The following is a 20479-nucleotide window of genomic DNA, read 5'->3' as shown; positions in this document are numbered from 1 at the left end:
CGTGCCTTGAGGGTCATCATCATTATCGGTGATTCCTCTCGTGCCTGTTAAGAGCTTACATCATTGGCTGGTAATCAGGCGATGTCTTTCCATGTTCGACTCTAGAACATTTTCACATGGATCGACTTGTACCTTGGGCGAAGATTGGATGAGTTTGAAGACCCCATATCTATCATCCATCCGGGCTGTGATATATTTAGGAAAATAAAGACATCAAATGTACATCATTGCTGCACAGATGATCATCCGAATCAAAGGATGATGGCTCTATCAGAATCATCAGTCTGCCACATAGACGGTTGTCTATCCTATGTACATGAAAATGAATTTATAAAGCTAAGCATGGGAATGCCCACCTCAACTAGATCATGAAAATATTATGAAGATAATGTATTGTATTGTATCTTATTACAGGTCGCCTTCCAGTTCGAAAAACCTCGGATCCTCATGATAAAGCATTTCACCTGACATCAAAAGATTAACGACCTCATGCTTTAGGGAGCAACTGTTATATACATTTTTGGGCACTGCAACCCCAATCATATATGTCCATAAACCGAGGGCTTCTGAGTCCCTAAAAGTGTTGTTTCATGCCCTAAAGAAACAAGGTCAGCTGATTACATCATATCCCAGAATTTCTCCACAGGAAACTTCTTAGAACTGGTCAAAACTGGACCATACAGGTTGCTCAGTGCTAAGGGTGTGATGCATCTCACCTTCCCAATGTAAAAGGTGCAATGCATACTGGAAATCCCTTCTGTAGGGTGCGATGGGCGAGAATGGACAAATGGTAGAGATAGTTTGCAAGGTGGATGATCATGGAATCTTCCAGAAACTTCTCCTATGACACTTGCCTCTCTGAATTTGCCTAGGGATGAGTAAGAGATCATCAATCTCCAAGTGGAATCAAGAACTATCAGAGAGAAGACACTAATCAAAATCCCAGAAGATGACTCACCTCCCTACAATCATCTATATATGGATCCCTCATCCCAGAGATCCAGGGGTTGGAATTTTGTATCTTGTAAGGAAGTGCTATTGGTTTCCTGGTGGAATATCATAGTGTTGGATGATCTAAGATTTTCATGAGGTGAAGAAGGGCTTTCATGCTGGGAGGATGATGCTAGGTCAGAACAATGGGTTGTAATCCTCTCTTCTAATCTTCATATTAATAAAGCTATTCAAGTTTTCCTCCACATTCTTGTATGTTTGATAGTATATGCATTTATGTGGTAAATGTATATATGTTCCTATATTTTTTATGATTGTAGATCTCTGCACTTTGAAGGTATTATGCTAATTTGACTTTATAGGTACTCTTTGAAGCGGAGTGGTCAAAGGAGAAGCGGCAAAGACCTGTCGGTGAGGAGAAGGAACAAGAAAAGAACCGAGTGAAGGATTGAGGTTGGTATTCTTTGATCTTCTCCTATCTACTTCTCATAAAGGAAAGTGAAAATAACTTTAATCTGTTTGTTTCTAACATAGCTACCCATCTTAGTGGGGTTAGCAGCTCTGCATAGACACTAGATTTCCCGATAACACCTATGCCTTTGAAAGTCAGCGGCTTCATCGTGTTCACCATGTTGAATGGTGGTGGTGGAGGTGGAGGTGTTAGCAAAGGTGTATGCAGTGGAGGTGGAGGCGGAGGTGGAGTGGATGGATTTATTCGAGGAAACCCCTGAGTGATTAGCTAAACAAAACTTCATGGCGGAGTCCATTTTGCCCCTTTGTCATCACTTAAGGGAGGTCCAATCAAAGGACTATACTTTGGTCTTGATCCTTCACGGCTTCTAAAGAGTTGTCCACTTCGCGTAGATCTAAACATCAAGGTAGTGGCATCACCTGTTTTTCACACAACATTTTAATCCAAGTATTTAAAGATCTTAAATACTTACCTCACGGTCCTTTGAAAAATATTTGCTCCGCTTCACTGTAGCTGACTGAGGTATCAACTGCAAACTCTGTAACAGATCCTCCTATAATCCAATCGAGCCAGTGATTGACAGCCAGCGCGATCTTGTTTTCAGAAGCTTCCAACCTCCGCACTAGTTTAGGAGTCCACACTATCGAATTATCGAGCTTCCACCTTCCTTGGATACCTGTCAATTTACCCAACCACTCATACAGTTCAATGAGGAAGGTGTAGAAGAAGATCTCATGTATCTCTGTATACAGATACTTGTTCAACCACTCTTCCTTTGACAAGCATGGATTCATTTTTTCTTGCGTCGCAAACTTGTGAATCTTCCGATCCAACCACTTTTCAATTTCCTTCTCGGTTGGATTCCAATGATGTGACATCACACATCTCTTTCAAGCTCTTTCAAGCAAATACTAGTCTTGACAACGAAACAATTTGTTGGCTTAAGGGGTCTTGACCTAGGTTCAGAGTTAGTTGCGCCAACCAACAAAACCCTACACTATTGGCCCTTTCGGCAACAACCTGTGTAGTGCAGGTTACAGTTCACTCGAACTAGCATGGGAGGTTGCTGGAACCAAGTTTGCACATCCATATATCAGTGTGATTCCTGTTGAGTGATAAAAGGAGTCTTTTAACCCCTATTTATCCTACATTAATTATCAATCCAGGTACGATTTTTTATCTCAAGATTGTACTCAGTCTAAGGTGGTCACTTGTTCAAGAGTAATGTTTGCAGTATAGTGCTTGCAAAAGTAAATGAATGTTGGAAACAAAATCCAATTGTAATGGAAAGAAACTTAAATTCTCTGTAACTAAATTGTTTATTTAGCAGCTATCAGTTGTGGATTCATTAATGATAACTCTTTCGCCTGTAAACTGATGTAAATTAAAATCAATCACAAACAAGATCTCCAATCTGAAAACTTAGACAACAATAGTCAATGTTCGCTACAGTTGTTTGTGAAAACTGGGAATAACAATTCGATTAGAAGAAAAGGAACAACAACTAAATCTATTGAAAAGGTCGAACAACAAGGCTTAATCTACAAAAATGAATGGAGCAGAAATCTTGACTGCAATGAATTGAACAAAAATCGTTAACTAATCAAGGAACAACAAACCTAATTAAGTGTAACCACACAACGACTATAGAGTAATTGAATCACTAATCTTATTCTAGCATAATGGACATTAACCACAGGTATAAAGGAATGGCAATTGCAGTTATAATTAAACGGTAGTTAAATGAACAATAATCACAAATGTAAATGAACAGCAGAATCTGAATTAGATAGTGAAATATTGTTTTAGAATGAACAGCATGACATTTTAAGTTGTGAATAATAATCTTGCTATCCAATTATGATTTCATTATAACAGAGCAATTCAGTGAAATGTTCAGAAACAGAAGATTACTGAATAAAGCGAATTAAGGAAATGCAAAGGAAATCAAACCACACACAACTGTAATTGTCAAATAGTGATACAAGAAGCAAGTGGATCCACTAGGGTCAGGCCCTTAGCCACCAGGGAAGCACTGCTGCGTTTACTCCAGGATAAAATAATGGAATAGCAACTGAGTTATATATTAATCATATATGGCAAGGTTTACAACTATTTCTCTTCAAAGAGAGTCAATGATAAAAGTTGAGATTACAACAGTAAGTTCTACAAATTGATAATAATATCTGCCCCCTGGCCTATCAGCGCTGTACCTTTTTATAATGTCCAGGCGGAAGTATCAAGAGTACAGATAAATCTTGAAGTAGTAATCCCCCAGGATCAAAGGATCCTGAGGGATTCGCTATATCTTTGATCTCTAGTTTATCGTTTTGTCTTCTTGTGCTGATGCCACATTTTCTCTTCCTTTTTGTGGACCATGATCTCTGATCTTGATCTCCTTGTTTGGATACAGCTTCTTGTCAAAGGGACAACAGTTGCTTCTGCTTTGTCTTTTCCTCCTGAATAGTGATTTTCTATTTCATTCACTTTCTGTATAGAAAAAGACAATAATTAGTTATTTTGTATCAATCACAAATCTCCTTAATTATATCATAATTTTTTAACATGTTACCATCTTATAATGTAAAGGAGTTGTGATTCAAAGGAAAAGATAAAGAAATAAATGGTAAATACATACCTTTTCCATCTCTGAACACACCCCCTTGCTTACCCTTTTTCATGCCCTCATGAAAACCGTGTAATTTACATGCAAGGCAGTTAGGGAATAGGCTGGAGAGGGATTTTCATGAAGTGGTCTAAAACAATGATGTGTAGCTAAAACTTCAAAAATGCGCCCTGTCTGGTCTTCAACCAATTCATATAGGGCCTTATATCTTATTGCAGGATACTAGATAATTGGACTTCAAAACCTACAACGTAGCCAATACGGGCCTTCTCTCAAGATGAGGTTGCTATAGGTAACCAGGTGACCAACAGCTAACTTAAAATTTTTGTAATTGAATGGCTCTCTGTCCTAAACATTCCGATTGGAAATATTCCATCGGAGTTTAGTTGCTGCTATGGCAAGGTCTTTGATGGATAGGAAGTATTCTACCCCTTGCTGGACAACTACTCTGTGAATGGGTCCCAATGTCTGGCTTACACCCTTCTTTCTCATTAAGCTTCTATGCTTATCCCACAGTTGTAATGGGTTTTTCGGTTCACCCTTTATCCTAAGGTCTAACCTGTTTTCTTGTCTCTGAAAGGTATTATGGGCTTTAAGCCACTTTATATGATTAACAACAAAAGAGATGAATGCCTGAAGCTCGATATCACCCAAAAAAGGACTGGGATTCTTTTCCATTTCATCCTCCAACACAAAATTATGCAAATAAAACTCACATAGAAATCGTTGGAATTTCACCCCATAATGTTTACAGCAGTTTATAAAATCATCAATAGTTTTTAGCTCTATAGGCACCCCTACCTTAACAACCTTAATTGTTAACTGTAAATACCATTCTAACAAAAACAAATCATAATTTTTGTCAGGTGCCCTACATGCTAGAACATCAGTATATAGAGAACAGAGAGTATCCATTTGACTCATGACTGTGTCTAGTCTATTAGTTACCTTTTTAAATTTTTCCTCTGCCCTCCAACATTTATCGAAGGCCTCGTTCTGCGTTGCATTGATGTTATTTACTTGCTACTGTAACTTTTGATATTTTTCCTAAGGAACAATTTCTTCTGTGAGCTTTTCTATGGTCTATTGGGCCTGTGCTAGATCCTCTTGGAGTCTTACTACCCTAGGGCCATTGTCCATCAAAACACTTTTAGGTTGAAGATCTACCTGGATCTTCTTATTGCGACAAGTGGTTTCCTCACTCTGTGTTTCTTTGTCATGAACTGTCTGGTCGGTCGTGATGCTAGAGGACAATGCCTCTATCTGGACATCTTTATTACAGACTGGTGTGTCTTCTGTTTGGGCCTCTATGTTTGTAACAACCGCATGCTGTTCCTTGTTGTCCCTAATGGATATGGGCTCGATTTGAGTCCCCTTTGCCTTTATTTTATGGGGTTTCATATAGGTGGTTGCATCCTTTGTTCCTAGGGTTCTTTTTGAGATTCTCCCCATTTTTAGGACCCTTATTTCTTGTCTGAGTTGTTTTCCTACATTTAGTAGTCTTTGTTGTTCTTTTCACAGCCTTTTGATTTCATTCGTCTTCTTCTTCAAAGGAAGAGTTGTTTCTTTCCTTGGGCCTAGGCTTTGTTCTCTAGGGATTGTACCCTCGCCCTGGCTTATTTCCATATTTTCTATTTGGAACACTTATTCATTGTTCTCGTCCTCCTAATTAGGTTTCTCAGGCGAGGTAACCCTGGTTTGATCAGCTATTTCCCAGGTGGCTTCTGCTTCTACTTCTTCTTCGTCATTCATCTCCTCAGATGCACTCTTGCTATGAGCAAAGTGTTCATGTGATTTTCCTACCTCAATATCGAGGTTGAGTGGGCTGTGGGGCTGGATATACTCACCCATATTGGCCAAAATTTGGGCCAATTCATCTTCTTACAGAGGGTTTTGTAATGGGTTTCCGCTGGGTGGCTCTGCTTCCTCCCCTTCTTCCTTGCCGGAGTGCTCAGTTTCCTCTTCCGATTCCTCTTCCATATTTTCTTCTAATTCTTCTTCTCCATTTTCCCCTCCTTCAAGTTGTGGGGGTTGCCTATCCTCTGAGCCATATATCTCTAAGGGTTGGCTACTGTTATCTTGGAGACTTTCCAACATTCCCCTGCTTCTCCCCAATCTGGCCAACTGTCTATGTTTTTGTGCTCTAATTGATGTGCTGGTGGTTCTTTTTCTTTTCGGGGCTGGTAAGGCCAATCCCCCATCTATTGACTATTAGCTGAATTAAGCCGAATTAAGCTGTGATGACTTACTACCTTCTCTGTATGATGAGATTTCCTTATGCTCTAAGTAGCATCATGCAATAAAAACTTTAAATATGTAGGCAAATTTACAGCACATTTTTATTTTAATACTGCTAATAATTTGAGATGGCATGGTCTTACCACATCCTTTCTCCCATTGCATGTGATGTAGCTTTTCACAATTCTAGCTAATTCTGCCCATGGTTCTCCCAGGGTTGCAAGCAGGACTCCTTTTCCTTTGATGGTAAGGTTTTGTCCTTCGTCCCGAAAGATAGCTATATCCTCCTGAAGTCTCACTTTTTTCTGGGTCCATATTGGTCCAACAACTGGTAGTCCTGATACTTCAACAATTACCGCATCTGTTACTATTATTTGCCTCCCCCTCACCATGGAACGATCTTCCTACAAATTCTGCAGAAACTTGATGGCCACTGTTTCATGAGACTGTTGTAGTCAGTTAAGGTAGGAAATCCATCTTGCTTTCACTAGAATTTCGTGTGTAGCGTCAGAGATTATTAACACCGGCAGTTTGCTGCGTATTGATCTGCCTCCCATTTTGTTTAAGCTTAGCACACTGTTAATTTTTACAAAGAAAAAACACAGAAATGATAATGGAACAACAAGCTGTGCATATTGGGAAATATCAATACCATTAAACTTGCTATTTCTGAGTTTTGATGGATTCATAGTACCTCCAAATAGGGAGTTGTCACGTATGTCGTGTATTCTATAGGTCACCTACGCCCCCTGAAATATGATAGGCCGTCCTCGACCGGCAAATGAAGGAGCAGCGTGTTGGACTGCAGTCGTACAGTAAAAAGAAAGGAACGACGTATATATCCATGACATGACTACAAAAAGTAGCGTATTACTGAAATCGAGGCTTATGATGGAATCACGAATAGATATGGAAATGCTATGAAATGATGTGAAAAATAGGGGAGAGGACAGCTGACGTAAGTACAAATTCTTATGCAGTCATTATGCACTTTAACCATTATGATTGATTTATAAATGATTTTTCATGTGTAAGATGTTCGAAAGGGTTATATAACATAATCTCATTTGAAATCAAGATAACTATATAAGAAAAGGGTTTATAATGACTATTGGTGTATGAAAAGTATGACTTCAATACCATCAGCAGAGCTCTGTTGCTCACAGGTGTTCATAACCTTGAAAAAGTTGCTTGTTTCACCCTTGGAACCATAATCCTTTATATATTCCTAGGAAAGTGCTATGTGATGTCAGAATGGAGGCCATTGTGTTGGCTTGGTAACCAGATGAATCACAATGTCATTCACTAGGAAGGAGTGAAAAGTGGGCAGGCTGGCTCGTGATGAGACCTCCTATTCCAAGGAATTTTTTATTTTTCTGATATGCTTCTTGGATCATATCCCTGGTGTGGTGGACATAGTCGGAATGCCACTTCACTGCTTCCTTATGGTCATGGTAGGCTGGCTCTTGATGAGGCCCCCTATCCTTTATCTGACGAATCATGTTAGTAATAATATAGATATATATTTTTCTCTCTTTTTTTTTATATAGCACTTTCCTATTTATATACAAAGGATGGCTCAACACTCCTTAAGAGTAGGGGTGGTGGAAGAAGTTTGAACATCTCAATAGAGAAAAATATGCCCTTATTCTTATTCAATAATAATGATCAAAGAGAATTATGAAGATTAAGGAAGAATCAGCATGATAAAAATAATCAATCAAGTTAGTTTTAGTGAAAATAAAGAAAGCAAAGTGATATAAATAGTTGTGTCCTTTCCTCTTTTTTTCTTATCGATACAAAGCAATTTCTCTAAAGATAACGATTTTTCTTTAGTTTTTTGATTTCAGTGTCCTCTAGTTTTTTTGTTGTTGTATAAGTTTTTACATGTGCCTTAAAGGGATCATGAACAGTGAACCATCATTCACAAAAATCCTCTAAATGATGTTCTTTAAGAAATACACACACAAACAAAAAAATGCACTCTTGTTCCTTAGATGGGACACCAAATAAAGTAGATGCGAAATAAAATATTGATCCTTCGGTGGAATAGCCTAAGATCATCTGAAATCGAAACTACTATTCCTTCGAAAGGAACAACAGAAAGTAAAAATGCGAAGGATGGTTGTTCCTTTAAAAGGAACAGCAAAACAATCTGGTGAAAGTGTTGTTCCTTCGGAAAGGAATGACAAAAATGTGGGAATGTTGTTCCTTCAGAAAGGAACAGCAAAAATGCGAAAATGTTGTTCCTTCAGAAAGGAACAACAAAGATGTGGAGATGTTGTTCCTTCGGAAATGAACAACAAAATGCGAAAGTGTTTTTCCTTCGGAAAGGAACAGCAAAAGTGCGGAAATGATGTTCCTTCGGAAAGGAATAGCAAAATGCAAAAGTCTTGTTTCTTCGCAAAGGAACAACAAAAACGTGGAAATGTTATTCCTTCGGAAAGGAACAGCAAAATGTGGAAGTGTTGTTCCTTCGGAAAGCAACAACAAAAATGCGGAAATGTTGTTCCTTCGGAAAGGAACAGCAAAATGCGAAAATGTTGTTCCTTCGGAAAGGAACAGTAAAGATGCAGAAATGTTGTTCCTTTGGAAAGGAACAACAAAATGTGAAAGTGTTGTTCCTTTGGAAAGGAATAGCGAAAGTATGGAAATTTTGTTCCTTCGAAAAGGAACAACAAAAATGTGGAAGTGTTGTTCCTTCGGAAAGGAACAACAAAAATGTGGAAATGTTGTTCCTTCGAAAAGGAGTATCAAAATGCGAAAATGCAATTCCTTCGAAAAAGAACAACAAAATGCGAAAGTGTTGTTCCTTCAGAAAGGAACAAAAAAAATGTAGAAATGTTGTTCCTTTAGAAAGGAACAACAAAAATTCGGAAGTGTTGTTCCTTCGCAAAGCAACAGAAAAAATGTGGAAATGTTGTTCTTTCAGAAAAGAACAACAAAATGCGAAAATGTTGTTCCTTCGAAAAAGGAACAGCAAAGATGCGGAAATGTTGGTCCTTCGGAAAGGAACAATAAAATGCGAAAGTGTTGTTCCTTTGGAAAGGAACAGAAAAAATGCAGAAATGCTATTCCTTAGGAAAGGAATAGCAAAAATGCGGAAGTGTTGTTCCTTCGGAAAGGAACAACAAAAACAAAAACAAAAAAAAATGCAGAAATGCAAAAATCTGTACAGGTTTATACAAGCAGAAAAGAAAAACTTATGTACAAAATTTAAGAACAATGTGATTATTTAGTGAACCAATACCGAGGAAGGATTATTTCCTTCAGCAAGAATCTACGTATCAAAATCTTCCCATAGTTGCTGGTAAAATGATTCCCGAGTAAGCGGTTTATGGTACAGTCGCACTCGGTGACCATTTTCCTTAAAGGTATGTCCAGATTCGTCAATAGTAGTCAAAGTAATGGTGCCATTGTCATGCACTTTCTGTATTTCATATGGTCCAAGCCATCAAGTTTGAAGTTTTCCGGGAAAATCCTGAAACCTGGAATCATATAGGAGTGCCCAATCTCCTTCGTGGAAGATTTTCTTTTTGATTAGGGGGTCATGCCATTTTGCTCTTTGCTATTGAATTAATGTAGTGTGTTGAAGAGCCGAGAGCCTAATTTCATCTAGCTCGTTAATTTGCTATTATCTATTAGTCTAGGCCTCATTTAAATTCAAACCGATCTCCTGTGCTATTCTTAATGTTTGTATTTCGAACTCTATTGCAAAGATGGGTTCTTTTCGAAATACTAGCTGATATGGTGAATAGCCGGTGGTATTTCTCCACGTTGTTTAGTATGCCCACAAGGCTTCTAGCAATCTTGAAGCCCAATCATGCTTGTGTGATGCAACGGTTTTTGTCAATATTGTCTCTATCTCTTTATTCGTGCTCTCTACTTGGCCATTTCCCTGTGGGTGATACGGAGTGGTAACTTTGTGCTGAATGTGATAATTTTTTAATGTCGCAGTGATTTTATTACCTACAAACTATGGTCCTCCGTCCGTGATTATGTCCCTCGGGAGGCTATATCACACAAATATTTGGAACAGGAAATGAATCACAAAGTCCTCTGTAGCTCTTGGAAGTGCCTCTGCTTCAACCCATTTGGTAACATGCTCTGTTGCTACTAGAATATATGTTTTCTGATTTGATTATGGGTTGATGAGACCAACAAAATTGAGCACCCAATGCTCAAATGGTTTGATTACTAACTGTGGGTTTAAAGGAATTTCGTTGGACTGTCCAAGGCATCCTGCTCTTTGGCAACTGTCACAGGCTTAAACAAATTTCTTAGAGTCTTTAAAGATTATGGGCCAGTAATAACCTATTTGCAAAACCTTGTGACCAGTCCTACGATCTACGAAATTTCTGCCACACGGTTCGTCATGACAAGTTTTTAGAATGTCAAATATTTCGTCTTCACAAACGCATCTTCTGATGTGCATATCTGCCCCTGTATGAAATAGGTAGCCCTCAATCCAAGAAAATCGGGTACTACATTGTACAATTTGTTTTCGTTCATTGGGTGTTAGATGCTTTGGTAATTTTCCTACTACTAAATAATTTGCAACATCAACATACCAGGGTGTCTTGACAGTAATAGCAAACAAATTTTCATCTGGGAATTGATTTTTGACTACTGTTGCATTTGTTGGCTTTAGCATTCGTGAGAAAAAATCAGCTACAGGATTCTCTTTCCCAGGTCGATATTTAATTGTGATGTCAAATTCCTGCAATAAAATCAACCATCTTGTTACTGTACCATTTGTAATAGGTTTATTTTCTAAGTATTTGATGGAAGAGTGATCTGTATATAAAACAACAGGATATCCAGTGATATAATGCCTAAATTTATTTACAGCATGTATTATAGCTAAAAACTCTTTTTCAGTTACGGTATAGTTTAGCTCAGCAGGAGACAAATTCTTGCTAATATAATAGATTGCATATGGTTTTTTGTCTTCTTCCTGCCCAAGGATTGCTCCAATAGCTGTTTTTGAAGCATTCGATGAAATTTGAAATGGCTGATCCCAATTTGGGCCTCTAAGCACGGGGGCTGTTGACACAAGCTTCTTCAAATCCTCAAAATCACGGTCGTATTTATCTATCCAAATAAAATCAACATTCCCTTTCAGTGCGTATAGAGGTGCAGCTATTTGAGAAAAATGCTCTATGAATCTCCTATAATAACCAGAAAATCATAGAAAACTGCGTACCTCTGTTTGTGTGGTAGGAGTAGGTATTAACAAAATTATTTGAATTTTGGCCGGATCTACCTGTATTCCAGCTGCTGAGATATAATGACCTAGGATGAGCCCTTCGGTCATCATCATATAGCACTTTTCATGGCTCAAGAGCCTGGTGGCAATACATCGTTGCAGCACCTTTTCCAATGTGTCTAGTGCTAGCTCAAAATCATCTCCATATGGTGTGAAATCATCCATATATACTTCGAGCCCTTCATTTATTAAATCTGAAAACATGCTGAGGATGGCCCTTTGAAATGTGGCAGGGGCATTGCATAGGCCAAAGGGTAGGACTCTGTAAGCAAATGTTCCCCAAGGACAAGTAAAAGTAGTTTTATCCTAGTCTTCAAGGGCGATATGAATCTGATTGTATCCACTGAAGCCATCCAAGAAAGAAAATAATTTCTTTCCTACTAATGTGTCTAATACCCGATCAATGAATGGAAGGGGAAAGTGGTCTTTCTGGGTTGCTTTGTTTAATTCTCTGTATTCTACATAAATGCTCCACTTTCCATTCTTCTTTGGCACCACTACTAGTGGAGAGACCCACTTGCTGTCAGATATGGGGTAAATAAAGTTTACATCCAAAATTTTTTGTAACTCAGCTTTCACTATATCTTTCAGGTGAGGGTTTAGTCTCCGTTGGGGTTAGCGAATGGGTCTAGCATCCTTTTTTGTATAAATGTCGTGCGTACACAGCTGGGGATCAATTCCCTTCATGTCCAGATAATCCCATGCAAAAGATTCCTTATATTTTCTTAGTAGTTGGACTATCTTTTCTTCTTGTTCAGGAGTCAGGTTCCTGTTAATGTTCAAGGTTCTTCCTGGCTCAATCTATATATTTTTGCTGTTTAAAATAGAGGTAGTGGATATTGATTGATCATGAGTGTCTTTGAGGGGATATTCTTCTAGCTCATTGTCAAATGCTGCCTCTATCATGTGACATTGTACATGGGATATGGATTCGGATTGGTTAATGAAGTTGTTAATAACATCATCCTCTATTTGGTCTTTAAAATCAAGGGCATCTTCTATGGTTAATGGGGACCTAATGTTTTCTGTGAGATATGATACAGATTGTTTGTTAGTTTTCATTATTGTTAAACTTGGCTGGGCTGGAGGGTATAGAGCTAGATTCTTGATATTACTCCCTCTAGTTATAGTCATACTACCTTGTCGGTAGCCAATGTAAGCATCAGCAGTCGCAAGCCAAGGTCTACCTAAGATTAAAGGGTGTCCATCGAGTCAGTTTTTGGGGTTGATTATCAGAAAGTCGGCAGGGTATTCCCAGGAATCTACAGATACCATTACATCATGTAGTGTACCTTTTGGCCTAACTACCAATTGGTCAGCCAATTCCAATAAGGTGGTGGTTGGTTCCACTGATGTAATGCCAATTTTTTGACAAGTGGTGGTTGTTAAAATATTAATTGCAACCCCTAAATCAACTAGGGCATTTGAAAAGGTTTGTCCATTGATTTGCACCGTCACTATAGGATTCCCTGGGTCTTCATATTTGACAGGTGCTTCTCTTCTTGATAATAGATTAGATAGGGTGCCAACTACTTGGATGGTTGGGTTAGCTATTATTCTCCTCTTCGGCTTTCTTATACATAACTCTTTGATGGTTTTTGCATATATTGGAATATCATGGATAGCTTGGAGGAGTGGAATTTTTATACACAAATTTCTTAGTTCTCCCAGAAGATCAAAGTCGGGATGTTCTATAGGGCGTGGTATGATTAATCATTCTGGGAATGGGGGAGAAGACGTGGTTGCTTGGTTGTGAGTTTGTTGTCTGATCACATCCTCTTCTTATAGTGGTTGCTCTATAGGTAAGGGATTTTCAACTTGAGCATTTTTATCTCCCTCAGTTTCTATTATGCACCCAGACCTTAATTGAAGGTCATTACACTCCCTTATGTTGGTTTCTAGTTTTGGTGTTTCAATTATTTGAACAGACTGAATCGGTCTATTATTAGGGTTCGAGTTGGGTTGGGCTGGGAGTTGTGGTCTTAAGTTGGACTGGGGGTTCTGTTGTAGTGTATATGGTGCTAGCAGTGTGGGTTGAGGGAGAGGGATGGTTCCAGCTGGCTGATTCATCGGTCTTTGCCAGTTTGACTGCGAGGCTTGACTCTGTGAAGTGGAAGGCGACCATTGTGTTGGGTATGCATTTTTTTTCCAACATGGTGGAGAGTAGGGAAAGTTTGGCCAATTAGTTTGGCTTGTTTTATTTGGCCATGGTGATGAGGGAAATGGTTGTTGTGACCAGCTTGGAAAGGGTGGCTAATTTTTCCACATTGTATTATATTGTCGAGCATGATATTAAGGAGGTTGGAAAGAAGAGGATGGATCAGAGGGCATACCTGGTTGTTGTGGCTGCCATTGACGGCGTTGATTAAGTAGGTACACTGGTTCTGACTCTTCTTTTGCTTCTTTGTACACTGCTTTCAAACCCGGGAGTGAGGGGTAGTTCTCTGTGGAGTGATCTTTTGTACAAATAGCGCAGACTTGAACTGCATCAAGTGGGAACTCTTTATGGTTGTGTTTCTTTTTGCTTCTAGGGCATAATATTGCCAAGTTTTTCTCTGCTTCTGCTTGCTTTTGTTTTGCCTGCATAATGTCAAGTTGTGTTGTCAAAGTCCCCAATATATCAGTTTTTAAATTCTCTGGTAAATTCCAGATTTCTGTGCGGGGTACTCCTCCACCAGAGATCTTGTTGTCCCTTGTGAGCATGTCACATTCCGTTGGTTTTAGCCTTGTACTGCCTCTTGAACTCCTGATACACAAATCAATAATGTCCGTAAAATTTTATTGATAGATGTCACCTTTTCCCATAATATTTAGTGTTTCAACCCATTGTTCCTTCATCCCTTTAATTAATGTAATTTTTAACACATTTTCAGGTAAGGGTAATAATGCATAAGGAGATATCTGAATATTATATTGAAAACATTCAACATATTCTTCTAGTGTCTCATTAGGTCTGGCTACCATCTGAAATATTTCATCCTTTAATTCTCTAGACCTACAATAATCCTGATTTTTCTTTAGAAAAGCACCTTTCATCTGATCCCAGTCTTTTATAACACCTCCACCTAACCCCATAAACCATCGTAAAGCTGTTGCTTTTAATGTGGAGGGAAATAATTTTAGCTTTTGGGGATCGATGGTATAGTCATACCCCTGGCATAATACATCGAATTCAAACAGAAATGCATCTAGATCTTCTGCTGTTAGGCCATGGAATGTAGAAATATGTTGGAGAGGAATGGCCTTCATAGGTGCATTAACTGTAGTATCTACAATGGGATATTGCAGTGTGGAGGTTTGAGGTGTTTGCTGGTTTTGGGCCATTTAATCGAATATGTGCCAATATCCTTTTGGGATTTCTAGGGATTTATTCCTAAGCTGACTAGAAGGAGTAGGAGTGGCCTTAACAACAATTCCTTAGTCTGGGATGATGAGAGTTCCTTGCTGAACTAATATCTGGGGGGGATCTTGGCTCTTCAAGTTCTTCAACTTTTTTCTGGATGATTTTGACAGCACTTCCCTTATTTGGGCTGCTTAGTGGTTGAACTATTCCAAGAGGAGATATTGGTTCTTCTGTTTCCCCTGTTTCTCCTCCTCCTTCATAGAGATTACTAAGGTTCCCTTCTTGTAACGATTTTGGGCTAGAATTCTCAATTTCTTGAAAATCTTGCACCTCTATTTGGCTATGCACGTCAGCAAAGGCTACAAATGGTGATTTTGTGGCCCGAAGGGAGCTAGTAGGTTGTCTAGAAGAAACTTTTCTAGGGCTTACTGATGGCTGAGATTCTGTTTTTTTAATGATATCGTCTATAAAGGTCATTCGGCCAAGGGTCACCAGTCCCTTAGCTTTATTAGGTTTGGGTAGTGGTTTTGGATTCTTTTTAGGCTTTTTCTGCTTAGTCATGCACAAAATCAAATACTTATTTCTACCCAAAATAATCAACAAATCTGCAGGAAAGTGGGCGGGGGAGAAGGGCTGTTACATGCTCCGTACACAGGTTCTTACCTTCTGTTTTTAAAACCCAACTCTCTCCTAGCAGGTACTCATATTAATCTCTTTTCAAAAGAAACAAATGGCTACACTCTCCCCGGCAACGACACCAAAATGTTGAGTGATAAAAGGTGTCATTTAACCCCTATTTTATCCTACATTAATTATCAATCCACACACGATTTTTTATCTCAAGAGTGTACTCAGTATTAGGAGATCACTTGTTCAAGAGTAATGTTTGCAATATAGTGCTTTCAAAAGTAAATGAATGTTGGAAACAAAATCCAATTGTAATGGCAAGAAACTTAAATGCTTTGTAACTAAATCTTTTATTCAAAAACCATCAGTTGTGGATTCAGTAATGATAACTCTTTCCCCTGTAAACTAATGTAAATGAAATTCAATCACAAATAAGATCTCCAATCTAAGAACTTAGATAGCAGTGGTCAATGTTCACTACAATTGTAGATCTTTCTTTCCACACTAAAGGGAAAACTGGGAATAACAATTCAATTAGCAGAAAAGGAAAAACAGCTAAATCTATTGAAAAGGTCGAACAACAAGGCTTAATCTATAGAAATGAATTGAGCAGCAATCTTGACTGAAATGAATTGAAAAACAATCGTTAACTAATAAAGCAACAACAAACCTAATTAAGTGTAACCACACAACAACTATAGAGTAATTGAATCAGTAATCTTATTCTAGCATAATGGACATTAACCATAGGTATAAAGGAACAAAAATTGCAGTTATAGTTGAACGGTAATTAAACGAACAGCAATCGCAATTGTAAATGAATAGCAGAATCCGAATTAGACAATGCAATATTGTTTTATGATGAACAACATGACATTTTAAGTTGTGAATAATAATCTTGCTATCCAATTACGATTTCGATATAACAGAGCAATTTAGTGAAATGTTCAGAAATAGAAGATTACTGAATAAAGCGAATTAAGGAAATCAAACCACACACAATTGTAATTGTAAAATAGTGATACAAGAAGTAAGTGGATCCACTAGGGCCGAGCCCTTAGCCACCAGGGAAGCACTGCTGCGTTTACTCTAGGATCAGATAATGGAACAACAACTGAGTTATATATTAATCATATATGACAAGGTTTACAGCTATCGCTCTTCAAAGAGAGTCGATGATAAAAGTTGAGATTACAACAATAAGTTCTACAAATTGATAATAATATCCATCCCCTGGGCTACCAGCGTTGTCCCTTTTTATAATGGCCAGGTGGAAGTATCAAGAGTATAGATAAGTCTTGAAGCAGTGATCCCTCAGGATCAAAGGATCCTGAGGGATTCGCTATATCTTTGATCTCCAGTTTATCATTTTGTCTTCTTGTGCTGATGCCACATTTTCTCTTCCTTTTCCTGGACCATGCACTCTGATCTTGATCTCCTTGTCTGGATACGGCTTCTTGTCGAAGGGACAACAGTTGCTTCTGCTTTGTCTTTTCCTCCTGAATAGTGATTTTCTATTTCCTTCACTTTCTGTATAGAAAAATACAATAATTAGTTATTTTGTATCAATCACAAATCTCCTTAATTCTATCATAATTCTTTAACATATTACCATCATAGAATGTAAAGGAGTTATGATTCAAAGGAAAAGATAAAGAAATAAATGGTAAATACATACCTTTTCCATCGCTCAACAATGTCTTTTAGCACCTTAGATCTACCTTCGTGAGATCAGTAAACACTTAGGCCATGCTACTACAACTCGGTTAAAACTGCCTTCAGACGTTCGTGAAGGTCTACGATTAGTCTTTGGAGACCCTTAGCAGTTGAGCTATTCAATTACATGCATGTGAGAACAACCCTAAATTAGTGTTCATGTAGATCTACTTAAGTTATTAGTAAACATCACAGAATTCATTAGAGTCTTCGTGAAAGTGCTTAACATGCATTGCATACATTTCTTAAGGCTTATTAAAGATAATCATGCATTATTCAATCAATATTTCATAAACACATTATTCATAAACAACATATATCATAAACAAAATTAAACAACAATACACAAGAATTCTTAGAAACTGTCTTTAGTGATCTTCAATTCAGGATTACAAACCTTAAAATACCCTATTCACTCAGTTGTAAGGGTCCACACATTCAGCTGTGGAATCTACTTAGCCCTCTGTGCACTCAGCTACAGGGCATTTCTTCTCCAATCTAACCCACTTCTCTTCGCTATCACTTCCCATCCATCATCAATTACATGAAAAAACATGCCTTAGACTCTCTAAGACACACCTATTTATAGCATTTTTCTTAGAATGCCATGGTCTGTGGACCATGGGTAGATCTCAAAACTGACTCGAAATTTACATAAAATAAGGGGCTAAACCCCTTTGACTCCTAGTCATCTACGTGCTCCACATCCACAAATCGTGGAGACTTTATATTAATTACAAAAATGTATCAAAACATGGTTTATCTTAACCCATAAACTGACCCAGGGGACCCCATATGAACAAGATGTCTTGAGGGATTGCGCAATTTGTTAGAGGAGCAGGTGATTGTTGCCCAAAATTATGCAAAATATGGGCTAAGCAACTGTGCCAGGCTAGATTGCGCAATTTTCCCGAGGAAGGTTGTTTGACTGCATTGCACAATTTTTGGGCCCAAAAGGCTGCCCAACAGATTTGCAAAATTTTTGGAGGGAAGGTTGGTTCCCCTCTAGAATTTTGCAATTTTCTAAGGGAGCTACTTAGCCAGTAGCTAGCCCAAGTTCAGACTGGTAGCCTATGAGGGGACTGAAAAAAAATCATCATGCACAGGCTGACAAGCTGTCGAAAAAACAATGAAGCTTATGTACTTGACAATTCAAGACATGCTGCTAAGGATGGTTGGTAGGGAAGCTCCAAAACAAAGCTAAGGGGAAATTTTGGAGGTTGGTTGTAGCTACTACAACATTTTCATAATGGAATAAGATAAGAATAAAACAACATTCACCATAGAATGGGGGTCCTATACCTATCATATCATGCCATTCGGTCTGAAGAATGCACTTGTTGTTTTCTCCTGAATTTTCATAGTTGCATTCAGAGATTACATCCACTGATTCCTAAAAGTATACATGGACGTTTGGACAATATACAACTTGCTAAAGAAACACCCTAGCCTCGTTTGAGTGATGTTTGAGTAGTGCAGACAGTTACAAATCTCCTTAAATCTAAAGAAATGCATCTTTGTAGTTCCATTCAGAACAGTGTTGGGCCATATTGCTTGCAAGGATGGCGTTTGTGTAGATCCTGCAAAAATTGCAGTGATGGTAAATATGGATCCACCGAATAATGTGAAGCAACTACAATCATCACTAGGCCACACCAGATGTTATTGTTGATTCATCTTAACTATGCTTCGATTATTTCTCCCATGGAGAGACTGCTAAAGAAGACGAAAGCCTTCAAGTGGACAGAGGCCTGTCAAGTAGCACTGAAAAAATGAAAGGAAAAAATGGGAGCGCTCCCATCTTAGTCTATCTAGATTGGAATAAACAGTTCCATGTACACAATGGTGCATCAGGAATTGCATTAGGAGAAGTAGTGGTGCAACCCAGAGAAATAAACCTAGCCCACCCAATTTACTTCACTAGTAGGTAACTATCAATGAAAAATAAGAACTACACCACAACAGAAAGAGAAGCATTGGCCATGGTCTACTCACAAAATTTTAGGCACTATCTATTGGGACACTATTCAAGTTTTTTACAAACCATTCAGCTTTCAAATATCTGGTAAACAAGCTAGTCTTCGAAGGAAGGATTTGTCGATGGTTGTTACTATTCCAAGAGTTCACATTTGAAGTGGTTATCAAACATGAAGGTTAAATGTGGGGCCAAACCACTTGTTAAGGTTGGAGTCAGGAGAAAATGAAGGATCATTTCATTAATGAAGCTGTTGATTCTCTCCTAAAGAAATTTTTTATCCAACATCACAAGAGCAACCCTTACCATCCTCAAGCCAATGGAATGGTCGAACCATTCAATAAGGTACTCGAGAAGGGCCTAACTTGGCCACTTTCCCACAATCCCCATGACATCATCCTCACCCACTGGGTAAGGCAACTTGTGCCATGTATTCTTGGGATCCCTCCTTGTGCGAACATACAAGTTGTGGAAGTCTGATATGAAATCAGCGTAGGGCTCATATTGGTCATATAGTGTGGGTGACAGCCTCGAACTCTAGCTAATCATCGTGCGAGGATCCATCTCAACCAAGCCCAAAATATCTTAGTCTCCTTGACTCGTGCAGGGTCCTTTGTAGCCCAGAGTGAAGTGAACTTCGCTGCCTTCGGAAGGTCCGACTTTTGGTGAGGAAATTGGCTACTTGCTGGTGTCCTCCATACCACCATTGCTATCAAAAATAGCAACCATGCATAATGAAATGCCTTGCCCTCATCTTGGGCCTCCTCAGAGTTCTTCAAAAGTTATTTGCACAAGTACTGAGCCCAGTTATACTCGACTCTGTTGGTGCACTACATAGCTAAAGAAATGACAGGTGTCGGAACCTCATATGCGCGACACTTCCACATGATCTTGCCCACCAATATTTGCATGAGGAACTACACCGAAGGATTTGAAATAGAGTGGATAGAATATCCATGCGACTTATTTATTAGCCCATACTCACGCTTCATATGGTCTGTGAGTTTCTTCTCCTGTGTTTTTCTTCCAAATGCTTCTGCTGGATCTACAACTTGATATGGTAGCAAGGTGGTCCAGTGGATCAGCATGTCGGTGATTGGGATGGGTTCTCCCAGCCAAAGACACCCATCGTGCACCAACGTAAGAAATTTCTGGACACACATGGTATTTATGATGGTGTGATGGAAATGTGGCACCTATAGCATGTTGAGGAGTTCTGCAGCATCAACACTAGCAACCCACTTCATCGACTCCAACCATGT

This window comes from Pinus tabuliformis, chromosome 4_1, assembly GCF_031772625.1.
Source record: "Pinus tabuliformis cultivar Carrire ecotype Pingquan chromosome 4_1, CPIR1, whole genome shotgun sequence".
Lineage (NCBI taxonomy): Eukaryota > Viridiplantae > Streptophyta > Pinopsida > Pinales > Pinaceae > Pinus > Pinus tabuliformis.
This window is presented reverse-complemented; position numbering follows the sequence as displayed.